The 16,007-nt window shown below is 35.0% G+C and overlaps 1 long non-coding RNA gene across 4 annotated transcripts in view; it reads right to left on the reverse strand.

Annotated features, from left to right (window-relative positions):
* Positions 1-16,007, reverse strand: part of LOC115433758 (uncharacterized) — a 127,214-nt gene that overhangs the window by 50,108 nt on the left and 61,099 nt on the right. For 2 of the 4 annotated variants that reach the window (XR_003937415.1, XR_003937413.1), the window contains exons 3-4: positions 13,524-13,617; positions 6,247-6,326 (exon numbers count right to left, since the gene is read on the reverse strand). This is a non-coding gene — a long non-coding RNA (uncharacterized LOC115433758). Of the gene's footprint in view, positions 1-6,246; positions 6,327-13,518; positions 13,618-16,007 lie in introns of all 4 variants that reach the window. The other 2 variants (XR_003937416.1, XR_003937414.1) reach the window with 2 other exon arrangements.

A 16,007-nucleotide genomic window follows, 5' to 3' on the forward strand; every position in this document is an offset into this window, starting at 1 on the left:
AAATGCAGCCTGATGTGTAGAAAATAATGCAGACAAACATACCAGTAATTAAAATTGATCAAATCCAATGTCAAAAGCACAATGGCTTTTCAATAAACACCACAGACCTAAATACTCTTTATAGTTACTAACACATCTCTTATTCTTTTGTTGTAAAAATGAGCCATAATCCTCCATAATTACGGTCGTAAATGCCCTGAAGCTCTGTATATTTGTGTTGGTACAGATCTTTCTGCCTTTTAAGAGGGCAGCCAAAACATTGCATGATCTCATCTGCGCCACATAAATAAAGATACACAGGATGAAAAGAAACACATTTAGGTGTCATGAACCAAGATATGGTTCACATTTTCCCCAGATAGCAGAACAAAGAAAGTAACTTTAAAGTCAGGGGGCAATTAGCTTTTCATGGTCATTTCTGTTAGAAGCTTCACCGTGGTGTATACATAAGTCGTAAATTTCCGTGGAAAAGGCAAGTTTATTGCTGACTGAAAGATGATGTGAAGTGGAGATAAGGCTTTAAGCTGAGGCAGAGATGTGAGAGTCACCACATGTAGTGATCGACTCAAACTAACACCCAGCTGTCCAAACAACACACCAAGCCAAAAGGGTTTTAGCGACGGAACATGGCTGCTGTCTTTTAATGCCAGTGTGTGTTTGTGAAGTGACCGTGACGAATCTAAGCGTTGCCTGGAAGTGGGGACTCTGCACTTTCGTTTTCTATACGGTGGAAGCAGACAAACACGTGTTGACCTTGGACACACTCTGGAGAGCTGGGAAATCAAAGGTGTTCACTGTAGTGGCTGGAATTAAACCAGGGCTGTAGCATCAGTTGGTTAAAATGTAAACCATCAGGGAAAATAGTCACAATTTAGATGCTTGGTACTTTTACAATCAGCCTGATCACAATCAAGGGTACCAGAAAGGGTGCATATATAGATAAAAAAAAATAATATTGCTCTATCAAAAAATCAGACAGGCCATTTTATTTGTCTGATATTTCTCATTTAAAGTCCAAAATATTTCTGTATTATAGTGTCTACTAAAAATTTTGCAGGCCTGTACCCCTGTCAAATCAGAAATTATTCAGTGTACGGACACTCCAGCCTAATACCCTCCATATTTAATGCCTACAAAGATATACAAATGTTTCAGCACTCAGGATAATCATGCATTGTTTACTGCATAGATGTCGTGTCCAAAGTATGCACGCTGAAAAATTCCATACATTGACAGAAAAAATAAAATTAGACCCACATATTTTGAATATGGGGTACAGACACTACTTGGTGTACGGACTCTACCAGATTGGAATGGAAATCTGTCTTACCACATGGTCACATCTCTGTTAGATCTGTAACTAAGTCTTTCTGGTACAGGAGGAAATAAACATTTGTGAACAAGTTATAACAATATATCTATAAGGCATATACGTGATATTATTGATGGAAGTATATTGGTGTACGGACACTACATGAATTTTGGTGAACAACGCACACATTGAAAACATGCGGTTGGACGTAAACATCCGTTTGCCACATTGTTCCCAAATTTTCTGCAGCCAGGGAGCATACCAAAATCTGTCTAGTTGTGCATATTTAGTCATAATAATACTTAAATAACAGGTTCCCATTCTATAACAATTAAAAGGCTGTAAAAGAAGGGTTTTCATAACAAAATGGCTGATTGTCTTAATACTGAAAATAAGAATTGATAATCAAACAGCTGTTCAACAAAAATGATCAATAAATGAAAAGCAATGTGATGTGTGTATTTTGTAATAAAAAAGACACAGGAGTTGAGTAGTAATTATTTATTGTGTTACAAAACATTATGTACAATAATTTTGCTCTCATAACAGTAAAATTGTGCACGTTTTCACGCTCACTGGGTCGCCATTTTATCAGTTTTTATCCGATTTTCTTCAAATTTGGAGGATTGCAAGATCTAGTAATAAGATGGCCAAAGAAACATTTTGGGAATGGTTTTGGGGGTATCTTTTTGCAATACTGATTAATAACTGATGCCCAATGCTTTAAATTAGTGTTCATTCACATGGACTAATTTCTTATCAGAGGCACATGTCATTTAATTAAAGTCTAGTTCATGTTTAAGAGTTACAAATGTTGCAGCTGTGAAGGGGAGGCTATAACTTTTAACTCCTTTTGTTCACCCGCCAACAAGTAGAGAATTATATTTGACATGTTCTTAAAAATGGCTCCAAGTCATTACATAAAACCCCACAAAACAACACGAGCCGCTGGCGTCATCAAACACATGAGCAGCATCATCTCAAGCCATATGACGAAGGTGGAAACATGTTGTGACTGGTTTTTTATTAAAGCCAGTCTATGGGAGAGCAGCTGGATTATTAACTCCATCTGAGGCAAAAGCAGCTGCAGATTACACACACGACTGTGAGACTGAAGCCTGAATCTGACTTATTCTAAAATAAAGCTGCCAACTGTAATGTTTTATCTTGTATTTTACTACAAATATAAGCCCTGCAAGTTCATCAGCTGCTGCTTGATAGTTTTTTGGCTTTCGCTGTTTACTTCAACAGTCACAGTAATGTATGAGTGCTCGGACGCCGTGACACCTATTGATCATCAGGACTTTGTGGTAGATGAATGAACTCCACTTTAGCAAATGAATCTGAGCTGCTGTTGTTGCACTCACTGTCAGTCAACCCGCACGAGAGTCGAACACAGGCCTGAGATGCAAAATGAAGTACACAGACAGGAGAGAGGACAGAGAAGGGACACTTGGGTACTGAACGCTTGCATAAATGCTTGAATAAAATGTTAATTTGTTTGTGGGTCTACCTACACTTTCATTACTATTTTTTTCAGATTGTGTGTAATAGGTCGTCATGTTTTCTGATGCATTAATATTCACCAAAATGTTTGAATTTTACAGATGTGAAAGAATTTAACACAGCTCAGTTAAAATCATGAAAGAATTTACTTCCTAAAAATCTAAAGAAAATACATACATAAATAAATAAATAAATAAATAAATAAATAAATAAAGCGAAATTAAATGAAATTACATTAAATTAAAATACAATAAAGTACAATAAATTAAAATAATAAGCATACTCACAGTTACTTAATTTTTTTTTAGGAATCTGTACATTTTTAGAACAGAATAGAATAGAATAGAACAGAACAGAAAAGAAAAGAATAGAACAGTAACATAACACAACACAACACACAGAATAGAACACAACAGAGCAGAATAGCATAGCATAGCATAGAGTAGAATAGAATAGAATATGCAGTGCTACTCCTGTAAGGTATCACAGGTTAAAAACATAACCTCCACATATTCATTAAGTCCATCACATACATAGTAAGTAATAAATAAATAAAAGCAATAAATATATGTATAAAAATAATAAAGAAACCTACAAAAACTTTATGAATTTATAGAAGCAATAAATATTTGATAACGTTTATCTTGTATGCTGGGTGGGAGAAGATTTCTCTTATTTCATAGAGATGCTGAAATGATGTTTATTGCAGTGAAAAAGTAGTTGAAGTGTAGTGAAATTTTTTTTTTTTTAATTAAATGACTTACTATGTGGTCACCCACTCTTGGTTGGTTTTCTTATTTTGGGCAGAGGGCATGTGGTAGCAATGACTTCACGAGTAACTTGAAAATGGAATTAAAACACTAATACCTACTAGGATTATGTGAATTCCAGTTTGTGTGAGTAATTCTCAAACCAGTTCATCACCATGCAAAAACACTGGAACTGAGACACACAATGAAGAAGTACAGTTTCACTCAGGGCTGAAAAGATGCGCCCCTGTTAGGACAATAATTTAGGTAATCTCATCCTGGAATCAGACGAGTGCGTAACTGCTGAAGTAGATCTGTTAAAAATCACAAGATACTGTACACTGTAAAAAAAAAAAATCCTGTTGTTTTTACGGAAAAAAACTGGCAGCTGTGGTTTCCAGAACAATACTGTAAAAAACACATCCAACTGTAAACATATTTACAGAGTTACATGTAGAGTTAACATTTTAAACATGTAGAGTTAACATTTTAAACATGTAGATTTAAATGGTAAATGGTCTGCACTTATTTAGCACATTTTCTACACCTTCATGGTGTCCAAAGCACTTTCCAAAGCCACCAGGTCTGACTGGGAGCAATTTAGGCTTCAGTCTCTTCCATGGACACTTTGACATATGAACAGTCGGAGCCAGGATTTGAACCACCAACCCTTTGGTTATTGGACGAGCCGCTCTACCAACTCTACCAACCCATTAATTCACAAGTTTAAAATGTTAAATTGTTAAATGTTTACTTTTTTTATATATAACTTTTTTATTTAAAAAAAAAAGCAAATATGCCGTTATTTCAACATTTAAACAATAGAAATACATCATTTCTACATACAAATCTGGTTTTGTTCACATACTCTTCCTGTAAGAACTACAGCTATATCTGATTTAATCATTAACACAACATTTTTTTCAAATAAACAACTTTGCGTTGTATTGTCACTTACAGTTTTTTTTAATGTTGCAGTTTTACAACTTTTTGGTGTTAATTCTACAGCCATTTTTTACAGTGTAGTAAAACCACTGTAACGGTCTTATTCACCAACTACAGTCCGTAGAGTTTTAGGTACCCACAGTTTAAGCTCTAAGAAACTATGTAAATTGACTTTCACTGTTTGTTTTGCAACCTGACAATCGCTCTCTGTTTGGAAACCTGTCAGTCAATTAGAGTTTTATTTCTCTGTGTTTGTGTTACGAACAGTATGATGAAGGTCATTATAGGTTTAAAAAAAAGAGCCATGGGATGGGGATGATATTATGAGAAAAATGTCATAAATTTACTATCAAAACCTCAGCATTCTCTGAGATTAAAGCTGGAAATGTATAATAAGAAACAACTCAATTTTACAGGATAAAATATGAATATTCTGAGATTTTAAAGTTTAAATATACAATGTTATGATGATAAATTAGATAAATTTGCAAAAAAACTCAATTAACCTCACTGATCAGGGAAAGTAGCAAATTAATTAAATGTCATAAACTCTTTGTGCAGAACATCAGGTATTGTATATGTCCACTATGTTTCAATGCATTGTCCCTGATAAATACATTTTAAAAAGAAAAAAAAAAATCAGAAGTGAAGTAGAACTTAACAAAGATGAATTATGTGCTTAATTCACTTTTTTTTTTTTTCTACATTTACTAGTTTACCTGTTACACAGAGGCATTTTTGTGTTGTATGAGTTACTGATACTGTGTTCTGCTTCATCTGTTTTTATCTCCTCTAATATACACCACTATTAACACTGAAGACGTGGAGCTGAAGTTCCTTTTTCCCTCAAATGAGATTCAGTGTGGGATATTACCTTTCCTCAGAGGCATAAATGAAAACAAAGGGATGTTATATACATTTAAAATGAGAATATGATCACTTTTACAACACTTGTGCAATTTATGCATTAGGTTATAATATTATGAATAAATTATTCACAACATGAACTTTATTATGTTAAATAATTTAGCATTATATCGCAGCATTATGTGTCCAAGGAAATTCAGTTTTATTCTTGAGAATTTGATCTTTTTGTTGTGAATTTATCATTTTCAAATTACTTACAGAATATTTTTTTACACAACGCTACTAATATGTCATTTTAAAAAAATGATTTAGAAAAGAAAAAACATATCAGATCAGGTGATGAAATGTGGATGAAAACAATAAATAAAAAATAAAAAATATGCTGATCCTGTTCTTGAAAAAAGGTATGGTGTGTCTAAAACCACTAGGATGAGACACAGCAGGACTTCTGTGTCTTACTCAATCTCACGTGGACATGGATACACACTAATCTTTTAATCACATGGACGTGCTGCAGCCTGCAGACAGAATGTCAAAGACTGAAAAAGAATTTTTTTCATAAGAGTGAGTTTGCAAACAGAGTATCACATAACAAGGATTACGATTAAACATTCTCTAACAAATCAGGGAAAACGTTTATGTCAAATAGGCTTGTGGTGAATATTCAGTATAGAAAGAGGCCTCCTATGTTTTGACTTTTAATTATATAGAACTGCATCATCATCATCATCATCGTCACACTCATCACTATGATATTAGCATGTTACTGCTGCTTTCTAGTGAGTAACATGTGAAATACCCATGCAGACATGTTTGATGTCATTAACAATATGCAGACAACACTGAGGTGAAGGTGTGGACACTTACCACATGAGATCTACTCAGGTGGTTTCCATGACGGCCTTCAGGTCTTGTGGCAAAAGTGGTTACACTCCTGGCCCACAGACCTGCAATAAAAGACAAATAAAGAATGATTGATGAAGAGGGTTGGCGGTTCCATCCCACTCATGTGCCATTGTGTCCTTGGGCAAGACACCTCACCCACCTCCAGCGTCACTCACACTGGTGTACGAATGAATGTGTATGAATGTTTGAGCCGTTTGACGGGGATTTACAGCCATGCGTCTGTCAGTCTGCCCCAGGGCAGCTGTATCTACAGATGTAGTTTACCACCACCACTGTGTGAATGTTGAGTGACTGAAGAATGGATCCAATAAGTGCTTTACAACACAAGTCATTTACCACATAAACTTCATCATGTTTCATAAATTAGTATCGTATAGCAGTTACATGTCCAAGAACATTTCCTCTCAAATGTATGACTTTTTAATCTCAGTGTTCACTTTTGTTCTTGAGAATTTGATCTTTTTGGTGAGAATTTATAATTTTGATCTAATTTCAGATTTATTACAAAATATATTTTTACACAAATGCTAATATGTATTTGTAGGATAATTTAGAAAAGAAAAATCATATACCAGATCAGCTGAGAAAAACAAATAAAAAACACACTGAATAAGGTTCAGTGTGACTTCATATGTAAAACCATTGAGATGAGGCACTATTAGTATGTAAAATTTAACAGCTCTTTATTAATCTAATCTTGTTATTATTATTTTTAATATGACTTTAATGCGTTGCCCAAATTCCAGGTGACTCATAGTGTCATGAACACCTGCGTGTAAATGAAAGCTGCTCAGAAACACCTGCACAGAGAACACACCCAAGATACTACACTATCATGTGATCCTGTTTACACGATGTTTCTACCCTGTGCAACAAGACAAACTCTGTTCATCGTTTTCCTGTTGAAAAAAAATACAATTTATACACTGATTTTAAGGACTATTAACTGTTCTAGAATTCTGTATTCCTCACTGACATTCCAGCACTCAGAGCCGCTGATAATCACTGGTGTTTCAGCTTCACTGTGAATTTGATGAAACAAACTGATGAAATTGCATCGCAGTGCGTCTCTACCTCTAACAGTGGTCAGCCTAATATTTTACACTTGGTGTCTATCAGAACAGTCTGTCATGTGTTCACATTCATGTGGCTTTGTGACCGTAACATTGATTACAGACAGGTCACACAGTGGTTTTCATCTGTACACTGACATTAACAAGACACTTCAGTCAAAACCATCACACATTTGTCACGTCATAACCACTGAGAGGGCGACTATATTTGCATAATGACATTAAAAAATGCATGTGGAATATTTCTGTCTGTTATTTTTAGTATTTGTTTATATATCAAATGTCACAGGACTTTACTGTGCATGAAAAGGTGACACTTCATATCCTTGTATTTTTGTATTTGTATTTACTTATTTGCACAACACAAACAACATGAAAAAAAAAAGAAATTATCATGCAAGTAACACCATTGTGAAGGAAAGGATAGAAGCCAAAAAAGGCTCGTATAAATACCTCCCTGGAAATAAACAGTACACAAAAAAGAAACAAAGAATAAAAATACGATATAACTGAAATAATAATTAAACATAAAAAGTAAAAACTACAAATCAAATTATCTAAAGGGATATAAATCCTAAAATCTTCCATTCTGATCACGCTGCTTTACAAGTAAAAATAAAAGCAATGAAACTTTTCTAAGTTTGAGTCACTAATAAAAAAAAAAAAATTAAGCCTTAAATGATTGTTGACTGTAGTTTCCCAGATACAATCTTAGGTCAAAATGTGAAATTTTGCAAATTAATGAGAGAATAGGTTTTACTCGAAAGTAAGCACCTTCAAAACACCGTCTGCACATTACAATACATTCACTTTACTGGTTTTTTCTAGTGAAAGATTTATGAATCTGTTATAAAAATGAACATAAACCAATATATATATATGAATAATAACATTTTATCATATACATTGAAAACGGTTCACCAGGACTTTTGTCATTTGTTTTCCAATTCATCTTATTCAAGAACGTAACATTTAGCACATTTAATCTCTGAGGCAGATAATTTCTTAAAAACATTGTAGACCGGGGTAAAAAGCACTTTTTCATTTAACACTGATAGTCTGAAAACATCTCTGGGACCAACAGAAATGTACAAAATTGCCAGTATTGTCAAAGATGGAGAAGCAAAAACTATTGCATAGTTATAATTTTCTGTTTAGATGTTGAGATCCTCCTACATCTTTAATTAGGCAAAGTGTCAGAAGCACAAAATATTGCTCGTAAATACTTTAATATTAGCTACTTTTGGTAAGACCACAGACACCAGTGCTTAAAAATCCTGATTAAGTATTCAGTATCAAACCAAAGTGAGACTCAAAACAAACAAAACCATATTTCCATTTCACTTCTTGTCCAGGAAACAGCAGTTTAAAACTCCCTCGCTTTTCTGCATGGCTACCAAAAGTCACCAGAAAAGTCTTTAGTAATGTTTCTCACGGTAAACCTCACTCTCACCATTCACATGTCACATGTTAATGTATTGTTTGGCACATGAGGCAATGTCTGAAAAGTCGTCCCACACACAGCAGACAGATGCACACAGGCTTTTGTGTAGGCAGGTTTGACTCAACCTGAGGCCTGTAGCCGAGTGTATTCGTGTGTGTTTGTGTGTCTGTGCGTGTCTGTGCGTGTGTCTGCCTGCGTATGTGACAGACAAACGGAACGACCCAGGGTGAAAAAGACCTGACGTGGGTGGTTTGAGGTGAACATTTGAGTAAATAACTGGAGGACAAATCCCATGTCTTCACTTACAATTTTTAAAGGGTGCATTTATGTAACATTGCATTACCTTTTTTGCATTTTTTTACAACCTGCACCTAGTCTCATCTAGTCTTCTGCACCCTTAGATTTTAATACTAATAAATAAAACTAATCATATTTATCCTTTCACATGCTGTAGATATGTCTGTTAATTATCATTCCATACATTATATTATTTCAGCCTCTATTTAATGTTCTGTTCACTTCATGTACATGGAAAACAGAACTGGGACTTAAAGCAGCATTGCATGTCATGTTTTTGTTTGGTTTTTTTACACTTTCTTTTATGTCTTGTGCTTTCTGTGTCCATATCCTCCCACGGTTTTGCAAACAGTCAGCTGATGAGAAGACACTCCTGCCTGAGGGTCATTGTCTGAGGTCCGTTCGCATACCATAGCTTGTAGACACAGGAAAAAAACTGACCTAAAACATTATTCAGCTAATTAAAATATGTCCCAACACTGGCTTTTAACCTATAATAAAAAATACAGAAAAAAACAGAATGGAGTATTTTATGTCTAGATGTACAAAGCCTCATATACAATTTACAAGTCAATCCACCCAAGGTCACAGAGACGACTATTGTGTTCCCCCCCGTGCCTGAAATTTAGTCCGTGTGACTCATGACAAAAAAAAAAAAAAAAAAAAAAACAGTCCAGGAGAGATTTGTGGCAAATCACAGTAGAGTATATCTCACAACAGCGTCTTCTTTAGGCATCCGTTCATCCGTTTCCTGGATGAATGCATGATTTACAAAGCATGTGGGAGTCGAATAATTACGACGTGAAATCTTTCAAAAAAGGAAATTAAGATAACACATGACTTATTCTAACCCCCAGAGACAGATATGAGGCTCCCTTAAAAACCCTGCATCACAGATGACAGTCATTTCTAAAACGTATGTTCCTCAGCAGGTTTTCATAAATACTTAAAAAGAAGCAATGGGACGTTACACTATTGAAGTTAAACTCATGTGACTCTCATGTGATTCTCATATGAGTCATCACACCAGGAGTCAAGTTACCGTCTACCTGAGCCAAGCTACTGAAATTATATATAGGAAGGTAACAATTGCCACTTGGAATACAGAGTCATTTATATAAAGCAAGATAGAATAGTGGTGGTTATAAGTTATATTTCTTCCCACTCCTTTCTGGGCTAATATAATCAGGTTATATGTTTATGTATAGGTGTAAATGTACATGTACATACAGGTATTCATTATGTTTTTTTGTGTTTGTTTTCTTCTGCACATGCTCAAAATAAAAATGATCAGTCAACTAATTAATATATTTCAGAAAGAATAATATGAGGCTCCCTTAAAGACTTCATGGCAAACTTAGCTGTCTCTGCAAGTCCCTAAGCAATGCAGCGTTTTACAAATCATAACTGTCATCTCATTTTTTCTCCTCAAACTTATATTTAACTCATAAACACCAAGAGCTACTTTTGTGGCAGCTCCCGAATAAATTTCTTTCTCCATGTAATATTTCCTAGGTGATTTATCACCATTTATTCTGCATTTTTCAGTGACAAGCAGGTATTTTTCTAAACTTAATTTAGTAATGTATATTTTCACAAAGGCTCAGAGTAAAGTTGAGAATTATTATATAAAAAAACAGAGATACCTAAAGAAAAAGTTCCTTTTTTTTCAGCAAAATATATCAACTGAACATAAAAATACACTTAGCACCTACAACCTCTGCGTCAAACTATATGGGATTTACTCATGAATCAATGTTGCAGAGGATGTTGGTGTTTCCATGTTCATTACGAAGCCTCTGAAAGTCCCAATGGGTCATAACTGATGCCAATGAAATGCTCTGTTAAGGGTTAGTGGTTCTAAGGTTATTAAACATTTTAGGTCAGTAGATGCTTTTAGCAGCTGTTTGGGTTTTAAGGGTTAAAAAGGTAAATGAAACAATAAATCATTTGAAGAGAAACTTGCCAAACACAGCAGATTATAAAAACTTAACACAGGGGTCAAAAAGAACCAAAGTGGGCTTAGATATGAATTATAACGGCAACAAAGGTTGAACTCAATGCCCTTAGAGAGCCTGTGTCTTAAACAATGTGAGTCAAACAAAAGTCTGATTGTAAATCAGGCTCCTGTGGTTTTTCAGCTTCATGACTCACCATCAGATTCCTTGTTCCATTATAACAAAGGTGGGTGTTCAGGTGTGTGTCAAAACCTTGATAGCCTTGTAAAATTACTGTCATTTTGAAACTATTGTGATCACAAAATGTGTTGATAGCAGAGCTGACAGCAAATCACTTGACACAAGACACCTTGTTTTGTCAGAGTAGGAAAAGTTCAGGCGTCAAGGATATTAATGGTTTGATTCTGTCAAAGTGTTGGAGAAGACAGCGGATATGACTAAAGCAAGGAAATGGAGCTCAGTCAACAATTATAATAAGTTATTATCCTATTATAAAAAGCCTTATTGTCTCCAGTGTTAGTGATCATAACACCACAACAGGTTACATAACCTGGTGTAACATGTGTTTTAAAAATAATAATAAAATAAAAAAAATTTGTGGTGAAATGACAAACTTGATACATAATTACACTTGTTCATGTAGATAAACAGGTAAACATCCATGTGCTGTAGGTTGACATCCTCACACCATATCACTGCTCCCTCTACCAATAAGGAACAATGTTTATTATCAGTAGACTTTGAAATACACTCCCAGTTAGTCCCAGTTGATCCCATTTAGTCTGCAACACCAATGAAAATGCACTAAAACAGATATAGGAAGAGTAAAGATGTTATAGTTAAGCACTTTTTGATGTTAAAGAATGTAGGTCAACTTTTACAGTTGCGGAAAAAATGATTAGACCATCAAAAGTCATCAAAAACAATGGTTATGCAATCAAGTACTAACTCCTGTGTGCATCACGTGACTAAAACAGACAGAAAATAAAACATGGAATGCCTAAAAGCACTGTTTTTGTCAGTACAATGCCATAGCTATTGATGTTAGAACTTACTGATTTTGGTTATTATCAAGAAAACATGGAAAATGGATAGATATCAGCTCTGAAATTAAACTCTTATGAGCTATTTTTGTTGTTATAATTATATTAGTCCAAACAAATGGGCCTTTACTTGTACCAGGCATTAAAATGAACAAGAAATTAAAGAGGTGGTGGGCGTAGTCTAATAATTTTTTCCGCGACTATTTCATCCTGCAGAAATGCCATCTTACAAATTAAATGCATGCGTATTTTTTTTTAAGTTAATAAAAAACAGTGAATGACTAGTCATAGATTTAACAACACACCGCAGCTACTCATCTGTTTATGTACTGTACCATGCAAACTGTACAAACTACATCCCACACAAATGTCCAAATGTTGCAAAGAAAAAAAAAAACAAAACACATATTTGTGTTGTCTGAAAGCAGACACGTGGAGCAGAGGACACATCCTTTTGTACAGTACACCGAGTGAACAGAGAGGCCTCCAGTAAAAATAGCACGATGGCTGGTAAACAAAGCGGCGTCAAAAAGGAAGTGAGAGGTTTAATATCAGTGAGTCGCTGAGACGGCAGAGCCCAGGGAAAATCCAGAGTTAATGCGTTTCAATTCTCAATATGTGCACGATATTCACTTTGTGTCTGAGGTGTCTAAACAGGTCAGATTAGATCAAAAACAGTGCTGTACAGTACATGACGGAAGTAAGCAATGACAAACCACAGTGGTAAAGCAAAAGGTGTGACTGTATTCCCAACAAACTGCAAATTTCAGATCAATGTTTCTCATCTCTGTGCAGCGCATGCCTTTGTTTATACCTTTACTCAGGTCTGAAGATGTGCTACCCATATTTATTATTTGTGCTGAATGCCTCGATGCTGACAGACACGGCAGCAGAACTGAGGATCAGATGAGCTCATAAACAAGGATAGATTTAAGTTGGATTTTGTTCCAGCAGCTTTTTTATTTTGTAGTGGTTCACAGCTTTAAAAAGTCAGCTGGTAAGATGATGTTGAGCTCATATACGAGATAAAAAAAAGTGTTTTCACATCTTTTTTTTTTTTTCATAAATATAGTTATAGGGAATAGGAAAAAGTCAACTAAAAGTAAATATGATGTACTGTAGAGTTGTTGTATGCTGTAGGTGGTAATGCCATAACATTACTAAAATAATAGTAAAAGTAAAGTGGCACCAAATTATTCTGTACATTCATTCTCTCCTTTCAAACAGACTCTATTTAACTGACAAAAACCAACATCTTTATATTGAAAATATTGCCAACATGCACTACATTACTACATGTATTACTATTCAATCATTCTGAATATGGCAATAGTGTGAATTTGACAGGAATCCCATTAACAGCATATTCTGTGTTATTATTGTGAATTCTATATGACACAGTTAGAAAATGGATTTACTTTACTTGTTTTACTGCAGGTTGTGACTCGCAGCTCATGTTTACAGTCAGCTGGAGTAAAAACGACCCTCTCTGGTAAAGATGACTCAAATCCTCAATTCTGGAAAAGGAGAAACACACCTAAGGTAAAAATTACAGCAAAGGGTATATATGGCTATGAGTAAATATCGAGAAAATGAGCTTTTCCAGAATGTATTTGAAGGAAGAAAAACAGGCTGAGTTCATACAGCAGGAGGTGGAAACATTCGTTTTAATGTGGTGTGCACAGCTGCATGTAAAAAAAAAAAAAAAAGAACCTTACGTATATTGATATTTTCTTTTTCAGAATAAGGGCAAAAACAGCAATATTTGATGCATATAAACATCAGTGTCAAATATTGGCAGATGAAGACTGCGAAGGTGATGACAACAGGCCACAGTATCATACGATGTTCGTCTGTGTTACCACAAAATTGCAATTAAAACCCAAAAAACACAGATCAAATGTAAACAGCAAATTCACAGAGATTGTTTTGGATTTTCAGATGTGATAAGGCCGTCTATTTTCAGGTCTCTTCTGTCCATAGATGTGGACCAAACCTCATCTGGTCCTGTCATTCAGACACTGTTTAGATTTTATAGCTTTAGCTTTAAAGGGCTTCACTGGCTGACTTTTCCTGCATGTTTAACATAACTAAGAGAGTGAGTTAAGTGTATGAATAAAACAGGGCTTTGACTAAAACAACATTTGACGTGGGAAAAATGTAAAGACAAAATGAACAGTTCAGATTCTTGGTTCTGATTGGCTGAAACATGGGAAAAAGTTCTATAAAGAGAAATCTATAATTCACATCAGCAATACTGTGGGAGACAAATCGTTTTAAAATACAATTTAAAGCAGTATTCTTACTTTCTGACATTGGTAAGACATGTTTTATAAAAATCAAGCAGCCTGAGTTTTAACATGACTAACAGCTGCATTTAGCATCCATTCTGATCCCATCACTGAAGAACTACAGGCTTGTTGTGATATAATTGCATTGCATTTTTTGTTACTGTGTGTTTATTTCATGAAACCTTGCATGGCATATCTAGTAACCATTTTTTTCAAAAAGCAATAAGCCATGCAAGGCCAGATTTACAGTGATTTTATGGCTAAGGGGGTTTTACGGGGGTTTCTAACAACGCTCCTTAGTCATTGTAAAATCGCTGCATGGTCCCTTGGGGCTTGTTGCTTTATTGCCAACTCTTTCCATCCACTATAAGTTCTCTGGCTGTCTTACATTCATCATTAACGACTCCCAAACAACCAGTGTCTGAAGGCCGGACAATGGACTAGCACCTCCACAGGCAGCAGGAGAAACTGCACCAAACCGCAGCCGTGGCTAGAATCAGAATCAGAATACTTTAATGATCCCTGGAGGACACTGGGCTTCTTACAGTTTCACCAGTCACGACCAGAAATATAAAAAAAATCAGTGTGCATAGATCAACAATATAGTAAAAAAAAAGATATTAAAAAAATATGACTGAAATATCAATCTAAAAATAAATTTCAACTAAAAAGTAGAGCAATTAAAACAATTGTCCATCCAGTGCAGAAATTATACAGTAAAAGCAGGTCAAAAATAACACAGACAACATTAAACAGTATAAAATAACTGTTGGGTTTGGTTAATGCTTGGTTCAGCTTCGGCACAAAAGCAATTTTGTTAGAGATAGGAAAAAAATATGGATAGGGGTATGGTCAGAATATTATATTACAATTGTTTTTACAAACACAGACACATACACCTAAAAGCAACAACCTTTTGGTAAATCAACAACTTTGTTACCCTGTCATATTCATCATGATTATTATGCCCATATAACAATATCATGATCAGAATGTTCAGCTGTTACCACCAGGGGGAAGAAAAAAACAATACTAGTCCTTATAACCTCTTTAACTCTTAGATACTGTTCAGGTCAAATTTGACCTGTTTTAGTATTTGATAACAGTAAAAACCTCCTAAACATCTTTTTTTTAGCCTGAAATTTTATGACTTTTCCTAAAGTGACCTAAAACACAAAAAAATTCAAATATTTTAGCATTGTAGTTTTGCATTATAACATTATACTTTTGGACGAGTGCTACACATCTTTGTACACCTGTATCTATTGAGATGGATTTTAGTTCTACAAGTGTGGGTCAAATCAAATCAAGGAAAATGGTGGTTATAGGAAATCGTGAAACTATACAGGACATGTTTGTGGGTATTTTGTAAGGGACAGTGGTGACAGAGCTCAAAGGGGACCTTGACACTGTTCCCACCACATCTGCCCTGCAAAGACAAACATCTGCTGGTTTTTGAGGGAGCATGATGGAATGTCAAAACAGTGAAAACAAGTGGTGCCAGGTGCAGCAAACCCTGCCCCCACGTACTGTAGCTTTTTTTTTTTTTTTTTGCATCAGTCCAGCTGATGTCATTATGTCTATGCATGTGCTGATGTCAGCATAGGCATAGACAG

The sequence above is a fragment of the Sphaeramia orbicularis genome, chromosome 15, assembly GCF_902148855.1.
Source record: "Sphaeramia orbicularis chromosome 15, fSphaOr1.1, whole genome shotgun sequence".
Classification (NCBI taxonomy): Eukaryota; Metazoa; Chordata; class Actinopteri; order Kurtiformes; family Apogonidae; genus Sphaeramia; species Sphaeramia orbicularis.